The sequence below is a fragment of the Pinus tabuliformis genome, chromosome X (genome assembly GCF_031772625.1).
Source record: "Pinus tabuliformis cultivar Carrire ecotype Pingquan chromosome X, CPIR1, whole genome shotgun sequence".
Taxonomy (NCBI): domain Eukaryota; kingdom Viridiplantae; phylum Streptophyta; class Pinopsida; order Pinales; family Pinaceae; genus Pinus; species Pinus tabuliformis.
In genome coordinates, this window is record NC_142308.1 from 1146286294 (window position 1) to 1146306114 (window position 19821).

A 19821-nucleotide genomic window follows, 5' to 3' on the forward strand; every position below is an offset into this window, starting at 1 on the left:
AGGAAGGAATAGCTCGATTACCTAGTAGTATTTGCAAACACAAATCGTGTTTGATCGAGTAGATTCTGGAAATCTACAAATATCGCACAAAAGAGATTCTTCTCTTGGTGAGATAGATGACACCTGGTAACAATCAAAATGCCTTTCCAATGGAACTTTTGCAACAAGTGGTCGAGACATTGTCTCTTTAGCCCACAACATTGTCTGAGAAGAAGAGCTTGGGCATCCAACAATAATGTTCTCTTTATACAATCAGAGAAATATTACCGGACAAATAAATGTATCAAAATCAAGATGAAGAACCGTGTGCTAAGCAAGTTCTTTGATAAAAAAGTTTAACATAGTTAAAACTTCCATTCGCTGAAATTTAAATAGAAACCTAGAAAAAGGACTTCTAAAAACAATCTCAAGTTTAGATGATTCAGGGTTACGTCAAAACATGCATGTTATTTAACGCACTACAGAAATAACATTTTGGATGCAATGGAGTCATCAAAGATGGGGTCAATGATTTCTGAAAATAGTTATAATTATAATTTATGAAACAAATGAACAACGTATATTTACTATTTTCCTAGGCACTTATAATTGTATTTTATGAAACAAACAAACAACATACATTTACCATTTTCATAGGCACCTGTATGCCTAAAATCTTAATAACTTCCATTGCTCCTACATGACACAATTATTTGACATTGACCACTTCACATTTAAAAAAATATGATATTCAATTAAGACATGCTATAATTTTGTCCATGACTGGAATGTCACTTAAAAATGAACAAATGTTTTGAAATATACATTCTTCAATATCAAACCATATAATCCATTGCCCACTATTCTGTGGCATCAGATCAGTTCTGAAAAAAGCATGACTCCAAGTAAACCTCAGTTGTCTTGGTTGAAACAGAGAACGAAATGCACCGTACAATATTAACTATCAATCAAAGACAAAGTACAAGGTTTAGTCCCTATGCTGGAACTAGCTAGAAAACAATATGATTAAAGCCCCTCCCTCTCAAATATTATTAACTACAGATGATACAAATGAATTTGAGATATTCTTTACCCTCAAATGTGTTTTTAGTTGCTCCTTATTTGCTACTAACGAACACTAATAGGGGTTTTAGCAATTTACACCACATTGATGTGTGTTTGATGATGATCCTATGTTTGCTGTGAAAGGATCTATCCTCACCCAAAGCAGGGAGAATATGGATGGAAGAAGAATTGACCAAACAAGAAATATTATTGGTTTCTAGTTCCGGTGACCCATTAATCCCTTGAGGAATGGATAAAGATGAACAGTCACCCATAGAGAGAAAAATAGTTTTCCAAGCAATGGACCCTAAGATTGATAACCACTATTAATAGCTTGGGAAACACCTGCTACTACACCAACAAGTTTTACCACAAGCAAAGTAGTTGGAGGGATGAGAAGACTTAACCACTTAAAAACATAAAGCTCAGCAAATTCACCATCGTCATCTGAAGAATTTGATGTGACAGTAGAGTTTGTGTCAATCCCTACTAGAACTTCCAGTAACCCTTGAAAGATGACAAACAAATGTGCTGATATAGCTCCAATAACCCAAAATTATTCATTCCTCCACCATTCATCGATGCCAACTGTACTCCAACGTAGCTTAAGAATATAAGTTGTAAAAATGGAAATAAAATATAATATGAAGAACACACTTGTAAAGTTTCTAATCTGCAGATCAAAATAAATATAAAAATTAGGGGAAAAATGTGAAGCATTGTATGAGAACAAAATCCAAAAGAAATCTAAAAGACAAGTTGCATCAGAGGTGAGTAAAGCTTGACAAGATTAAGGTCATTAAAGGTTGACAATCTTACCTTAGGAATGATAAACTTCCCTATAAGAAGACAAGCAGCTGGCAAGGTACAATATGCAACTAGTGGGAGGGATGTGAGAGGATAAATTATGGTATTGATGTATGCTAGCCTCTGTAATTGGTGTATCCATACCAAATTGGACAATGCCTGCTCAGTAAAATTTCAACAGAACCAAGGGCCCATCAAGGCACTTGATTCAAATTATCTAAAAGATTGATTAGTGAAGATCCCTTGAATGCAAAACATGCAGGCATGCAGTTTATTGAAATCCAGTCTCGAGCATGCATTTTAAACCCAGTGAAAATATCTTTTGTGATATAACCATAAATCCACCTAATCTGCACAAAATATGAGAACCCATTCATATTAGATATTTTCTTCAAGAACGGTTGCTTGGTGCTTGGTTGCCTAAACAAAATGTTTCCTTATTCTGAAGAGAATTTATGCAAATTCAAGATTTTTTTTTTATACAACTTCACTATAGAAAAATCTAATTCAATGAACTAAAAAAATCCATAGCATCATCAAATAGATGCAAATCCACCTCTACTCATACCTCCTTTCCCCATTCTAACTTGTCTCCATATCCACAGCTGATGACATGAATGGTTTCTTTTAATAAAGAAGGAGGATTCGCAGATTGTGGAAGACCAACATTTTCCATGAGGGTAGATTGAATAAACGCTGGTGATTGACCAAATATTTTCGCTAAGATCCTTTGTGACATGAGAAATGATTTATCATCATCAAATCTTGCAATACGCAATTTCAAAGAAGGTTGAGGGTGAACAATGTTCAAGGGTAAATGGGTTGTCAAAAAATGCAAATCATTGGTTTGGACTTGGACTCACCTTCAACACCCTCTTCTATGTCTTCCAAGCTAAACATGGGTATAGTAGATTCAGTTCGCTTGTTTCTCTTCTTATCATCATCATACCTTTTGCTTTGTTTTCTGCTCTGCTTTCTAGATCCCCAACAACATCTCATAAATCATGTTGGTTCAAGATCCTTCTCCGTGAGAATAGGATCATAACCATAGAGTGCTTGTCTATTAAAACAACACCCTGTACCCACATAAATAGGCCCTTGGATACCATCGAAACCTCTCAAGGTGATCTGCAAAGATTTCAGAATTAATATGCCAGGATGAAATTATATGAAAATTGCATAATTGCATAGAAGAAAACATTTTGGGTGTTCATCAATTCTTACATCAAAGAACATAGTGTTACGATTAGAATATTGGTTGTGTTTATCAACGCCATCAAATCTCTAAGGAAACTGTACATAGAAAGTTTTCTTCCCAAGAACTGGATCCATTAGAAAACACATTGCCTCACGAATAACTTTGTTGTTGTTTATATAATGACCACAATCAAGGTTCAACAGAAAGAGGCCATTTGTGAAGATAGCAAAGACTCGGACCTAGGTGGAGTAATGGATAACAATCATCAGCATCAACATAATAATTAATGAATTTCATACGAGGAAATCAACAGAAAAAGAGAGATGTGTACATAGCTAGGAATATACCAATGCATTCATTGCACCGGCTTTCTTGTGGTGTTGGAAACTAGGCCTCTTTTCATGGGATACATAAACTAACCATGGCAATTCATTACCATCATTGTCAACTCCCCCACTGTGACCTAAGAATACCTGAAGCAGAAAGTGAAAAATTTAGTAGTACTAATTTCTATTACTTGCAACATATTTATAAGCATGTTAATAAAAGGGAGAGAAAATTATGATACTACATATAGACTACAAAGGAAAGATAAGACTTGGGTAAAATATGAGTATCTGACACCTGGATCATCCCAGGATGGTCTCGAGTGTTTTTTCTTGGCCATGGAGTTCCATCTTGCATGATGCATCCCTTTTCTGGCAACTTTTTGTGCTTTGGCTGCAAGAGCATTAATCTGGATCTTGTACTCTTTATATTCCCTTTGATATTGTCACAAGGATGGAAGATGTCAAGGGAAAGACAAACCAATAAACCAACAGAATTACCTCTTACGTTTGGATACTTTAATGTGCACTTGCCTTCATTGCTTTCCACTCTTTAACAAAGGAAGGTTGTACTTTATCCTTCAAATAATCAATCTTCTGGGCAAAGTAGAATTCTGGAGCCCTGGGGTCGATATTTTATTGTTTTCAAAATGGAACCCACTTCCTTGTGAATTATGAAGTTGCTGAAAGGGTTTCAAAAGTCAACATTGCTGCTCCATCATCAGAAACATAGCATGAAACTTTATCAACAGGATAATCCACGACAAGGATAGACAGAACAATATTTGCTGTGACAAGAGGAGGCTCCTTTAGAGGGTCCAATGTACTGACAAAAATATCAACACCGACCAACTGAGATGGCTCTCCTTCTCTGTCAAACCTGTGAAATTGCAAAAGAAGAAATTCAATCTCACCCACAAGGTTCCTACAATACACATGTTGGCTGCTTTAACAACCTTAAATGAGTGGCTTCTTGAATATAATCCTAAAAGTAATATGGCCACATTTGAAGCTAAATGCCAGGGATTATTAATTTATTAATACTCCTCAAGATGGTAAACTAACCTCAAAGAAAGCCTGTCAAGATATGTTTCTCGGTTAATGGGCATCCATTTAGGAAACTGGTCAAGAATCCATGACACAACAAACTAGACCTCACATATCACGGAGACCAGCCAAAGTGGGTATGCATCATTAACAGGCGTTGATACTCGGTATTGAAAGAAAAATCCCACAATTATGAGCCGAAGAATAATCACAATCCTGTAAGGAGTAAGTTTGGTGGAAGGAAGAGGCACAACCTTATTAAGAGGTTTCCATGCATCATCAACCTTGGCACACACACATACATACACCAATCAATAAAAGAAAATATACTATCAAAGTAAATATAATATCATAACATCACTCCAGAAACTTGAGATTTACAAGAAAAAAATTCAACAAGGAATAATCATATTCTTATATTGAATCTTAAAGCAAGTATTGGTAAGAGAGATTGTTCCATTCCATGAATTGTGACAAGTAGCATACATTGGGAGGTCTTCCCCATTGGAACTGGTGCCCTCCATGTCCCCTTTTCCATCAGCATATCTACCTCCACTGGTCATTTGAAGCATATTTTTCTCTTATTCAAGCTTCCAAATCTCAACTCTTTCTTTCGAGTCCACATTTCCAACTCCATAAGAATTCAAGTCCTTGGAAGGATCCACAATCCTTACTTGCACTGTAAAAATGCATCATGAAATCCATAGAAAGCATCCATATCTAATCAGTTCAAACCACAAATGAACATAGTTATCTAGTGAATCCCAAGATCAGTTCAAGACTATGTTTTTATTTATTTGATTTAATCTTCAATCCTATAATTAGAAAATATCGTTGATATTACATAAATAATATAAATACCTGGTTGATTGGGATCAACATAGGAGACCGAGTGAACATGCTTTCCATCTCCACTACCAGTGACTTGCACATGCTCGGGGGAGACATCTTGAAACTCCCCAGAAACCTGCCAAAAGGCATTACAATTACAATTACAATTAAATCCATACAAGCTAAATTGATTGTAAATAGTAGCCCATACAGTCACATTTCAGGTCCCAATTCAAACTGCAGATGCAGCTAAAGGAGAATGACAGTGCAGTTTTCTCAGAAGTTATTAGACACTATACTGGTTGACCATTTGTGAGAAGAGGAATTGGAGTCTGAGGGTCCTATCTCGAATAGGTAACCAAATGGATCTCCTCCCCTCGTCCATGCATTTTCCACTGCATCATCGCTTCTACCCTTTGTTGCCTGTCATCTCTTCCACCACAAGTGTAATTGAACTCATTCTCCAAATCATTAACATTGTCTTCTTCCTCGTCACCTTCCACTCTTGGAATCCCTATGGAAAAATTCCCAATATCAAATACAACCATCAGTTACTACCTAGACGCTGGTACTAGACAACCAATTGGACTAAAATGGCCATAATCTAGATCTACAAAAATGCTACCATCATTTGTGAAGTATATCCTTTGTGAAATGTGGGGCTTCCATGACTTTCTAAACACCAAAAGAAAAAAAAAATATATGTTGACCTATGTATCTCTTATATCTGGTCTTGCATTGAGGACAAGTCTGGTTTCCATCCTTACGCTCATATTCATAGCAAGGCCTACAAACTAGGAATCCACACTCATTACATGCCACAAAGAGCTCCCTATTTGCTGTCACACCAGCGTTATCTCCATAGATCTGACATACTTAGCTGCTTGAGTGCTTCAGAAGCTTCGCCTGCACACGAATAAACACTTGATCTCAATTACACAAACCAAAAAAACAAAAGTTGAAAAATCAAATCTACAACTGGGGCCACTCTTCTCCGCGCTGCTTTGCTGAATTAGAGAGACCATTGATAGCCTAATATAGGATCATGTTAGGGTTTTGACCTAGTCAACCATTCATCAATTTTTAAGTCATGGGATCTAAGTCTATAAATCTGTAAGCTTGCATTGTATTAGTTTTATTATTGAATACCAAAAGATAAGGCCTATTGAGATGTATTGTGTGCTGATGATAATTGTTCCATTATGATTAAATTTCACTTTCAACTTATTGTGTTTATTTTTATTCTGTTTTAAGTCTCATCTTAGTTCAACTTGGACTTTTGGGAACCCAACTGAAATTACTAGTCAAGCCATGTCAAGTTAGTGCAATATCAAATGTACACAAGGAATCATACTGCTTACCTATTGTCATTGCTGATTACATAAGCTAGAAAAGAAGACACGAGCATTATTGGAGAATGATTGGAATTTTACAGTGGCAACAGAGGAAGACGTTTAACATGACGATCAATAGAAGTATGTTGGTCTCTCTATGCTAAAGGATGTAAGAAGATAATAATATTTGTATAATTTTAATCATACATGTACTCAAAACTATCTCTGTGATTATTGAATCATGCATCTCTGCAAACTTGATCCAAAATCCGTTAACCTATTGCCTCTATTACTATCATAATCTGTTTCCTCTAATAGTATCATTATTTAATTATGATATTGGAACAAAAGCTATAAACCCAGCCAATTTTCCACTGATTATGATAATCTGAAAGTATGAGCTACGTAGTGTTAATGGGTGAGGCAAAGGCAGTAGCATCCTATCACAGATAATATTGATGACAAGTCCCCAGACATATAGATGATCTATCAGACAAACAAAAACAAAAACTACATCACACTACACTAATAGAGAAACAAAGCTAAACACACAAATGGGTTGAACTTAATAAACTCACACTGAGTTAAACATTGTTATATATGGCAGGCATAAGTGAAGTTTGACATATAACAATGTTTTTCTTTGACCTTGTTGGAGTTGGGAAAAGGCCACTTGTCAAGGCAAGCTAGTGGGTAACGAAAACATTATTTTGGTTTTGTTTGATTGGACCATTTCTAGGTTTCATCTTGTCATGATTTGTGGCATCGTCGGAGTAAGGAAAAGAGTAATACTAAGCACAGGAATAGTAAATTGAGTTTGATTTTTATTGGCTCTTAGCAAAGGATGCGACCTAATTTCTTAATGTCTGGTACTTGGAAATCTCTCACTGATAGACTTTAGTGGGCTTCAAATAGATCTTGAGGTTGGATGATTCACAGTACAATGTTATAATCAAATCTCACCTATATTCTTTAATTATAAGTTCCAGAGTATGTCCCAGTGAAGTACTATGGATGGCTGAATAAGAACTATCAGAATACCTTCAGGATGGCTTGGAATCTCTAATAGTCAAATCTTGGTTGAAGGAGATGCAGAGAAAAATGATGGTTGGTCACTTTTATATAGATATCAGAGCTATTATGGAGGATTACTGCCAATCAGGATTCATTCAGTGAACAAACTATGGATGAATTGGTCACCTGGAGGATGCATCATGCAACAAAGTGATTGTTCACAGATATCTGAAGCAATGTGTTGGATGCAAAAGTGAGGACAATAGTTTACAACCCAAACATACCTTGCAATAAAATTTATGGAATCCTATATGAAAAATTGAAGAGAAGCCATTATGCACTAACTAAATCTATGATCATTGGGTAATGGTACTTTGTCGTTAATGCTTATCTGAAAGGTGATTTGGGAAGATAAATTTTGATGGATATCTCTAGCATATTGGAACGATAGTGAAAAATGTTCATGGTGAATTACAAGTAGTTACGGTCACCAAACTAAAAACACCTTATCATTAAGATTATAACCAATTTTGAAAGTTGTTATTTACTACATTTAGGGAGTGACTCAACTACCCAGTTTGAAGGTAGTTGAAGTTTTTCTCATGTGTTGTAATCTCCCCAAATCCTTTTTGAGTTAGTCTCTTCTCTAGTTATCCTTTTGTAAAACGTAAACAATAGGATTTTCTATAATAAGAAACAGAAAAAGGTATGTAAATTATGCCTATATATATGGTTGATGTCATACATGTTGTCCTATTTATGCTTTTCACTTTGGGGCACAAATCACTCTGCCTGTTAATGGCATTCCCTTTTACATAACTCCCAACAGAGTCTTTTCCAAATTGAGGTTGTGAACTACATGTCCTACTATTCATGTCAAAATTCCACCATTGGAGTTCGATTTCAAACAAATAGAGAGGAGAAGTGGTTGATGGAGGGGTTTTGTAATTCTTCCCACTCGATTTTGAATTTGTCACAACTGCTTAATTGGACAGAGAAATCAATAAAAATATTAGTGAAGCTTCCTCCTTATGATCAATTTGATGGTGAAATACAAATGTTTCCATGAGGTATTACTAAGCATTTCACATGAAAATAAAACCTAAGCCCCCATGTGTAACCATGAACATAACCTATCATGGTGATTAACAAATCAGGCCTGTTAACTAAGCTAAAACTACACCATACTACAAAAGTGAACACACAAGCATATTGAATTAGGGTAAAACTACACTAATGGCATGGACAAACAACAATTAAGAAACCTGACCCTCCACATGAATGGGATGATGTTAAGGAGACAGAGTAGCTTTTAGATACCTTGCCCCTTCCCATCATTGCAAGGTTGGACATCGGTTTTCTTTCATTAATGAAAACAAAGCTGGACATGGGATTGCAAAAACAAACACAGGAAGATCTGGACTTGGGATTGCTGAAATGAAAGGCTTGGGGCTTCTACGAGGAAATGCACCTAGAATAGAAGCCTCATGATTGTTGAGAGAGAGCATTGATAATTTTTTCCAAATGGAGGTTCCTATCCAATACAAAAACAAAACATTAAAATATTGAATGAAACCCTCAAGGAAATGCTAAATAATTTTGACAAAATGAATTGAAGGTCGTGCATGATAACTGGATATTTGAGAGAGATAGATAGAGATTTAAGTATTAGGTTCATTAGCAAACCTTACATCACCATTATGGAAATCGGCGTTGAAATTTTGCAGGGAAGGGTGTAGAGGTTACCTTGCCAAACATCTGGAACCTGCGAGGGAGAAGCTGTTTAGAAACCCTACAGAAAATAGCACGAATGAACCTCAGCCAACATGGATTAGGTGGGTAGTTACCATGAACAAGCTCAAGAAAAGCTTCATGTTAGATGGGCATCTGCATCCTAGATTGTTGATGAGATCCCACTCCCGAGATAATGATAGGGGTAAGGACTATAAAAGGTCTCCATAAGTTTCTAGTGCGTGAATTCACTGTGGGATAATGTCTCTAAGAATATGATAAAAGTTCATTTTACTTCATTGAATCTAAAACCATCAAGGTAAGTTAACACAATGTGGTAATATTTTATGGAAATTTAAACTCTTGTTCATTTTTCTCTTCAAGTGGAACCTCCCAATGAACTAATGCTCAAATACAATCACTATACTTAACAAATCCAATAAGGAGGACTCAAATATTATTCATTTATAAAACCTAAATTTTAACCACTATTGGTGCCTATGCTAATGAATAGGCCATATTACATTTATCGCATGAAAACTACCTAGTATGAATTATTTAATAATAACTAACATAACAGACTTTGTATATATTACATTAAATGACCACCATACTTATAATATTATTAACCATTATGGACCCCATTACATCACTAGGGGGGATCCCACCATTTCATCCCCTTTGAAACACATTGCTCTCAAATTTTATATCTATGATGTATCTCCATAAGCCAACTTCCTGTGTATGGGCATTGCCCCCAACCCTAAGAGTGAAGTAGTCCAAGAAGTGTGTCCATAAAGGGATCATCCATAAACCAAGGTCCCATGTACAAGTACTACACTCCACACTAAGAATGAAGTCATCCAAGCAATGCATCCAAAAATCCAACTATCAAGTATAAATGTTTCCTTCAATGTTGACAATGAAGTCATCCAAGAAAGGATTACATAATCTTATATCCTAGGTACAAGTGTGCATGTTGGGTCCTGACTAATCACACATGAAATTGATGAATAGACATGAGGATTTTGTTAAATATTATCACCATGGTCATATGGATCCAAACATCTTTCCACCAAGATACTATGTCATCCATAACCAAAATATCATCCACATAGATACAAAAGGTTAGTTATTGATATGGAGTTATGTACTCTATGGTACAAGAATTATTACACTAGAATGTCATGACTAATCATGAGCAGACTTATTTTACCAAGGTCCCTTAAGATTATGGTAAAAACTTAGCAGGAAGAACTAAAGTGGAATTTCAAAGTTTATTTTGTTTTACTATGACTAGGTTAGGTGTAAATAGGTTAGGTAGGAGGAACCATCTGAGATCTTGACAACAATATCAACAAATTTTACCGAACGACTCTCTTTCAATAGGTTTCTCAATTGAGGCCCTAAATTTTGTCGAGGCCTTCTCACATTTCTTATAAGAACACAATATGCCATCCTCAAAATCCTCCACCTCCTCAAGTTAAAAAATAATATTAGGAGAAGGAAAAATTACTTTGAATTGTAACACACCAATAGGATTTTTGCTACTTGTTTTATCAAGAAATATAATTATATTAATGAAACAAGATGACTATGTAATCATAAAATGTTAATGCTCAAAATAGTTTTGTGAAAAAATTCCATTATCTAAGGAGAACGTATAGACAAAGGAGATACTAAAGATGAGGCTCCCATAATATGTGCAACTTAACATCCACCCATCAATATCCCATTCTAGTAGTTTGAGTTAATTTGATTGTCCCTCTTTAATGCATCCATCAGTACAACACATGAACTCTTGAAGCCAAATATTTTCATATATTGAAAAGGCTTGGTTGATCCAATCCATCTACTTTAGTACTTCTCACATGGATATGTTGTCAATATATTGTGTGTAAACTTTAGATAATTTGTGATCCCATTTATAGTATCATGAATTAAATATTCCCATCCATTCTCTACTTTATTTTATATAAACATGAGAAGGAGACATGAAAACTTGACTTACTAGTGACATGACCTCTAAATAGTCCACAACATTGCCGCGTGAAGGCAGAAGGCCCATGGGTCATGAACTTCTTTTCTCGGAGAAGAAAAAATGACGATCCATAGAAACGTCACTAAAATTCAACCTATATTAAATAGTTCTCAATTTAATAATTCATTATATAGTTTAATATATGTTATTTTCTAAATAAACCATGGTTGATAATAATTTTGTTAACAATAACAAAAAATCTTATATAATAGAATATGTTTGTGTGTTTTTTCGTTAGCAAAAACAAAGTTGATCATATTTCTATTCGATTTGAAAAAAAGTACACATAGTAGATACTTATAGCATTCACAAGGAATTGAGGTCATTATATTCTTGTTACAAATGTCTATCTCAATATTTAAAATTCCAGCAAAAAAATTAATAAGCCCATAGCCCTTTATAAAATTGATTGTAAACATCTAGTATTTTAAATATTTATAATTAAATTATACCATGAAAAAAGTTTAATTACTTCCAATAAGGAAATTATGTACTCTATTGTCACCTAGAATAGAGTACTCTCGCAAAGATCTATGTAGATATGGCATTCTATTCTCTCAAGATTGATTATTGAAAAAAATATTTGGAGATCTACTCTTCACCTAGCCATAGAGCTTATTGCTCCAGATATTTCAAAAAGAATTCACGCATGAGCCATCAATCCACTACTATGTTGTCTCTTCTTAGTCTTGTCCTCAATTACACAAGAAAAAGTGATGTCATCTTCTCGTTATTCTCCCTCCTTATATAGAATACATCAATGGTAAGGAACCCAACCATTATGGTTGACCTATCATTATATAATTATTCCTTTGTCTTAACATTTTCCATTCACATAAACCCACATTATATATTATTCTTCCTTTGTCTTCAATTTTGTAACAATCAATATAATAATTAATTAGTAAAATTTATAATTGTTAGGAATTTCAAATTTATGAATGGAATGTCAAGAAAAGGTATCATGTAGATATTGAACATTGCATGTCTTAAATCAATATAGAATTTGCATATCTTTAAAAATTGCACCACTAAAAGTTGCACCAATGCTCATTTTGATATAAAACCCAACTTTCCCATTCAATAAGAAAACGATAGATAGGAAATGTAGGTGAAAATTTTGAAAAGTGTAACCACTTGGTTCTTTCTCATATAAATTTTATTGATGAATGAAAATAGTGTATTCCTTTGTAGAAAAGTACGAGATCTGAAAAGTTCCATGATAATTGCATATTCTTGGGGCTTGGTTTTCAAGGCAAAGTCCAATTTTCACTCTAAACTAACTATGATCATCAATAAGCACTTGGTGAATGCTAGTATTCAGCGAGTAAACCAACCAAACTATAATTTGAAATTGAATAGGTCAAAATGAAAATTAAGTATGTTAACACAAGAGTTCAATAAGAACTTGAATTTGGTTACTCATGCCTACTAGGGAGATATTTCCATTAAAGGAAATCATAACACAAGCAACAATACAACAAAGTATAAGTGATCTGAATGATGACGTTACCAAAGATGTAAGTGAAGGACTAGGAAATTTATGGTGATCATGGGAATGATAGATCTCGAACACAACATGATGATGTTGTTGGAGAGGGAAATATCATTGTGGAGGGATGGATTTAGTTTCTAAAAGGGTCTCAACTCAATCTACCCAGTTGGATGGGTTGTTTATCTCAGATACAATGAGATTGGTTAAATTCAACTTATCAGGTTCATGAGGGTAGGAGAGGGAGGCGAAATAGAGATGGGAAGCTTAACAGTCCTCCACAAGGAAAATATATGCTTGCATGTAAAGGTAAAGGGAATGATAGGGGGGTAATTTGATTCAAAGAAAGGGTGAATTATGCCTCCCTGAATGCAAATCATGAGACTGTGTTTAAGATTCGCCATTCTAAAGCTGTGAGAAGACTAGAGTGTAAGCATGAGAGAGAAGCTAAACATATTGTGGGCTGAGAAGAGGGCCAGGAAGGCCCTTTATAGTTCTTCCTCTTTTAGATTGGAGACACAAGATTTAAGATTTTTTATAAGGTAGCAGTAAAGATGAGATGGATTGTCAAGCATATGCTGGCATGGGTGTTGTTGGAATGTCACAGTGGAAAAAATGATCTAATGGATAAAATGAATGCCTTCTTCGAAAGAAAATTTCAATATTGAGGAGAAACTTGGGAAGGGTAGCAGATGGTTCCATAAGCTAGTTCAAGTGCTTGCAATGGATTAAAGATCAACTTCTATTGCAAAATCTCATGAGGAATATGATTATGCAATAAATGCACATGAAAAATTGGAAGTCAAAGTCTAGGACTCATTACAAGGAATTGGTTCAAACAATCACCGATAAGTTTTGAATGGGATCTAGAATTTGACTTTCTCAAAATTGAATGACGTTGGAACCACTCTGAAACAACCGAAACAATTAATATTAATATTAAAAAATTAAGTAAAAGTTGACATTATCCTTATCTTTCCTTTTCAAAAAGGAAAGATAAGGAGAATGTCAAGTTTTAATTTAACTTTAAAAAATAAATATTACCATTAATTACTAGGGTTAGGTTTTGTGGGCCCTACAGTAAATATATTTTTTTTCCTTTGAAATATTTTTTATTAAAAAAATATTATTTGGTGGTCATTAGCTATGTTGCACTACATTCTTCAGAATTGGTCATTTAGTAGAGAAGTAGCACTTCGGTGTTTTAAGGTGAGTTCAATACAAGACCAACCTTAGCCAACCTAAACCACCAAACTAGACTAGTACAACTCTAAAACCATTGGGACCAACCAATTCCACTAGTTCTAGGATAGTTCCAATATGAGTGTGCCCTTCTCATCCTCCTCTCAAGCTGGTTTGTTGGATCCTTTCAGGAATGGCAATTTGGAGAGTGCCATAAACTATCGGACTATTGTGAGAACCTAAGATCATAAGTAGTTGAGCCTTGACAAACAAAAAATTTACAAGGAACTGGTATAGACATCCCAAAACATATTTATTAAGGACATGCATGCAAGGAACTATTACAGACTTGCCAAGATACTTAGTGAGGACGTGCATGAACAAAAAGCATCAGAAAAAGTTATCCATCCTCAAAAACCTTGCCCAAAACATTGAAGTGTGGTGCAAAACAAATTGCTAGTAGGCTATTAATGCTACCAATAATCATTCCCTCTCCAATTTCACAAGAAGCTCCTACTCAAGCTACCTCCTCCACTATCGTTATAGTAAGTTCTTGCAACTATGTGAGCTACAAGAAATTAAAACTACCTTGGAATATCCACCAATCTTAGGGAACTTGACTTCTCTACATGCCCCAACTATTTTGGGTTGATTGATTAGTTAACTAGATGATCACTGAGTTTGACTAAAGTTCCACTGCTTAAATGACCTTGCACTAATTCCTCCAAAAGTTAGAACTAGTTTAACTAACAACAACCTCAGATAATTGACCTTTATTGCTACAAATTAGCAATCACCTATGCAGAACTGAACTCCAACTCCTCCAACTCAAATTTATTGAGTAAACTAGGTGACACAAGGCATGTCACACAAGTTAGCATCAACCAAGTTGTCTGTTGATGTGTAAATTCGAATTTTTTCGATTTAATCAAGGAAAAATCAAATTAAGAATTTCTTGCTGCATTTTTCACCACATAGTTCATTGGAATCTATTACTTTCACTATGAACTTGGCATAGCTCACATGCTAAGTTCATAAGGTTTTGGGTTGATGTGGTTCTATGTGTTGTGTATATAAAGAATAGGTGCCCATCTCTTGCTATTAGAAACAAGACTCCCTATGAAATGTTGTATGGCCGCATTCCTTCAGTGAGGCATCTCAGGGTTTTTGGTTCCTCCTATTATGCCTTCATACCTAAGGAATAGATAAAAAAACTCAGTGCAAGGAGTCACAAATGTATCTTCTTTGGGTACTCATACCTCCAAATCATACCATATCTATGATGAAGTGAATAAGAAGTTTATAATATCTAAAGATGTGATCTTTCTCGAGTCTTCCAAGATTGACAATTTTGTTGAGTGGTAGCTTAATTGTTTGGATATATTCAAACATGCAAAGTATTTTCAAGAGTTTGATAGTGAGATTCCACATCTCCTTCCCTTAGATCTATACTTTCTATGAAGAGCCTTGAAGAAATCAAGTTGAAAAAAATTCCTTCGCCTGCTTTGTCAGGAAAGAGCTAAGAGACTACTAGCAGCAGGTAGCCAAATCTGACAATCAATGAGGGTACATGCAAGATACAAAGCAAGGATTAATGCAAAGGAGTGTACTAACTATACACATATCATCAAACATCTTTCATCCCACTTAGGATGCCTTGCATTATGCCTGGTTAGTCATAAGATCATGTTGGTCACAACCTTCGTAGCTTAAATAAACAAGTGGTAATACTCTTTATCTTCTAAGCTATGTAATAAGCAAGTGAACGGGAGCAATGCACATAGAAGAAACAAATGGAATGACTTTCAGTTCTTGCAACCATGCATGTCATTGAAAACAAAATGATACGACAATGATAAACAAACTTTTAAGCTACAGTAAGAAGTTTATTTCAAAAGATGCACTTTGTTTTCCATATCTAGCCTCCAAAGGGTTATGAATCATATGGAGTCTTCATGCGGTCCTGATATTCTATCATACCTTGGGTTCCTTGTTCTGCTTATTTTTCTGCTCAGCTCCTTGAAAGTCATCTATCATGTCATCTTTCTTGGTGGCCCGTGAGGGACATAATTGTGTAGTTTCAGTAGGGAATGACTGTTGCAGGATGAGGCCTTGGGAGGACACACTTACACAATTTTAGGATGCAAGGCATTGATATGAGATGAGGCCTTGGAATGACACATATACGCAATTTTAGGATGCAAGACAGATTGGGTAGTTAAGGGAAAAAACTACACAGTTTTTGGAGATAGTGGCTTTTGGCTGAGGGAAGGATATTGGGGGAAACCACTGCGCAGTTTTGAATGCTAAGGGAGGTTCAGATTTATGTGCATTTCACAGTTCCAACAAGCAAGGGAAAATCTTGAGGGTTACATATGTGAAGTGTGCAGTTTAGGAAAGTTGGATGAGTCTAGGATGCTAAGGAAACTCCGAAATTTAGCTAAGTGTGGGATCAATGGAATTGATTTGAACAATGATAAAACTTGACTATGATCACACAATTGAAAACTTAGTGATACAACATAGACCATCCAAAACATATAACACATACTTCTTTTAATGCAACAACCTTTGTGGTAGCTTACGGCAAGTGCGACTCTGATGATAGACTTTGGGAGGATAAAGGACAAACTTATGTAAGAGTGTGTGAAATGAGTGCGAAACATGTCTATGTGGTGAGGACAACCCATTCTCATAAATATTTCCCCTTGAAGCAAAACAAACCTCCCTTTGCATGACAAGCGATAACCCCCATGCCCAAAGATGACACATTCTATGTAAAGATAAAAGCATGAACGACTCTTAAGATCAAAAAGGGGAGCTTGAGATCATCAACTTACCAATAAGTGGCTAAGGAACAATCGATCACAATATCCATAGTAGGCTCCAAAATTTAAGTGCAGGCCAAAATTTTGGAGGGTGTTGCAACTGCTACAACAAAGCCTTCACCTTCTTGCTAGCTTCTTTTTCAACTAGTATCTTGAATTCTACGAACTTGGAGAATGTCTCATCTTTCTTCCACATGAAGAAGATCCAACACTTCTATGAGAAGTCATTAATAAAAATGACAAAATATTTGTGTCTAACAGTGTAGGTTGTCGAGAAAGGTCCATAAACATCATAGTGATCCTTTTTAGGACTGCATGTGCTTTGTTGTTCCGCTCATGGAATGTGGATTTGATGTACTTCCACAATGTACATCCTTTGCATATATCCTATTGCTTAAGTGCTCCTTTAGGGAGGCCAGTGGTTATTTGTTGTATAATATTCGAGTTACCATGATGCAAATGACCAAGTATTTTGTGCCAAAGTTCATCAAAATCACGACCTGCACTTTCTCTGCCTTAGTACTTAATGCAACACAATCTTCCACATCTAGCTTATACAAGTTCTTCACACAAACCCTGATCTGATTCATCTGCCCCATGGCTATGTGTCTCAGGAACACTTTTCCTTAGTTTAATATCACTTCACAACCATCGTAAACCAACCACTTGGTGAATGCTAGTAGATAGACCCCTAATCCTTTACCTTTACCTTCTTTTACTAGTGCCTCATATTGAAAATTTGAAAACAAAATATTTCTTTTCTCTTAAAAGAATGTCTTAAAATCCTTCTCTATGTAGCAGTGCCGAATGCAACGATAGACAAGTTGTCTCTAATTGTATCAACATATATGAACAGGACAGAAGAGGAATTGAGTTCAAGAAATCTTGTCAGTAAAAGTTGTCGCATTCTTCTTAGTCGACTACCCCCACAAAACAAAGAGCCCAATAAATCGTTGTCTTTATATTAGATAATGTGAATGGTAAGTAAAATAACAACCTCGGTATAGGTGCAAGACAGTGGTTGCCTGGAAGTTGGCGGACTCAGGGCACACTGTCAGAGTCAATTTTGCAGTTGTTAGATAATATTGTCTTAAATTGATATGTTTTTGTCTTAATTGTTAATTGTATTAAATAGGTTTCATCTAAAGTGATCAATGTCTTAAATATAAAGTTTTGTTTTAAAATATTTTTGTCTCAAACTGTTTTTGTCTTAAATATAAAATTTTATCTTAAAATAATTGTCTTAAATCGTTTTTGTGTTAAAAGAATTTTGTATTAAATATAAAGTTGTCTTTAAATGTTTGCCTCAAACTACTTTTGTCTTAAATATAAATTTTTTATCTGAAAATATTTTCATCTTAAATTATTTTTGTCTTAAAATATTATTGTCTCAAACTGCTTTTGTCTTAAATTATTTTTGTTTTAAATATAAAGTTTTGTCTTAAAATATTTTTGTCTCAAATTGTTTTTGTCTTAAAATTTATATTTAAGACAATTCAATTGATATTAAATTTTAATGTAAAATAACTAAAATAAAGTGTGATTTTTTAAGACAAAAGATTTCTTTTGTCTTAAAAAAATGTCTTAAAAGTGCCCTTGGCATAGTAGTGGGCCATGGAATCGGAAAACATTGATGCCATCCTTGGATGATGGAAGAAGTCGGTTAGACAAACGCTCGAGTAAAAATACAACCACCACAACTTAAAAAACTAAAGCCTAACAGGGTAATGGGATTTAAGCTACCTGATGGTGTGACTATGTGAAAACCTCCATTACGCGCAACAAAAAAGGGTTTGAATCAACTTGAAGCCACCAAGGGCCAACAGAGTTTCAACGCTGCAACAAGGAGAAGCCCGAACGAAACCACAGTCGGCTTGGCACAGGGGTTTTGGGTAGATGGTAACACCCAAACTTTTTCCCACCGTCGGATTGCCCTCTCAAAACTAACGGGAGCAGATCGAGCCATGTGTCGCAGGAAAGCCCTTGCCTCTACGAATAGATGCAACCAGCGAGACATGACGAGATCATGCCGCGTGGAACCGAGAGCAAGGAGCAATTAACACACGTAAATTCAGGGACAGTAAAACCTCTCGCGTGCCATGTGAAGAACAATGCGACCCAGTGTGAACCTTAATCCCTGTATTGCATTGAATATAATCAAATCCATCAACAATAAATTACCAAGGCACCATTAACGATAACACAACAGTTGTCAAATGCATACATAATAAACAATATTTGTAATTTTATGTATATATATCGTTTCCGTAGAATGTAAAATGTTTTGTGGTGTTACATAAAGTAATAATATTTATATTGAAAAGAGTTTACTTTAATATTAAAATTAGTTTATTTTATTGTTGATTTTTATGTTCATCTTGTTTCAAAGGGTGTACTTCACTAAAAATTGCAATGACTTAATAATTTTTTTTCTCTTGATTCTATTAAAGAAAAAGGCAACATAGTGACCGATAAGAGCGAGGCAAGCAAACATTGTAAACAACTGAAATATTATATTGTAACATACTTCTGATTGACAGCCATCCATATATCTTATTATTGGATTGGGCTTGTCTATTCTCCTTGTAATTAAGTGTTTATCTGCACACGCTTTGATGACATGCATGGATGGATCAAGCATATCATGATGGAGGAAGAAGTGCCGCACAGTGCTTCCGAGAGTCACACTGTCGTCCTGAGATAAAGACAAGCGAGACAAAAGAGTGAGAAATTAGAGGAAAATCACCAGGTTGAACACTCACTTATCATGATGGAGGAAGGAGTGCCGCACAGTGCTTCTGAGAGTCACACTGTCGTCCTGAGATAAAGATAAGCGAGACAAAAGAGTGAGAAATTAGAGGAGAATCACCAGGTTGAACACTCACTTATCATGATGGAGGAAGGAGTGCCGCACAGTGCTTCCGAGAGTCACACTGTCGTCCTGAG

At 35.3% G+C, this 19821-nt stretch overlaps 1 pseudogene; it reads right to left on the reverse strand.

Annotated features, from left to right (window-relative positions):
• Nucleotides 1–1129: 1129 nt before the first annotated feature.
• On the reverse strand, nucleotides 1130–18841 carry LOC149143933 (putative cellulose synthase A catalytic subunit 1 [UDP-forming]; annotated as a pseudogene).
• Nucleotides 18842–19821: the final 980 nt, after the last annotated feature.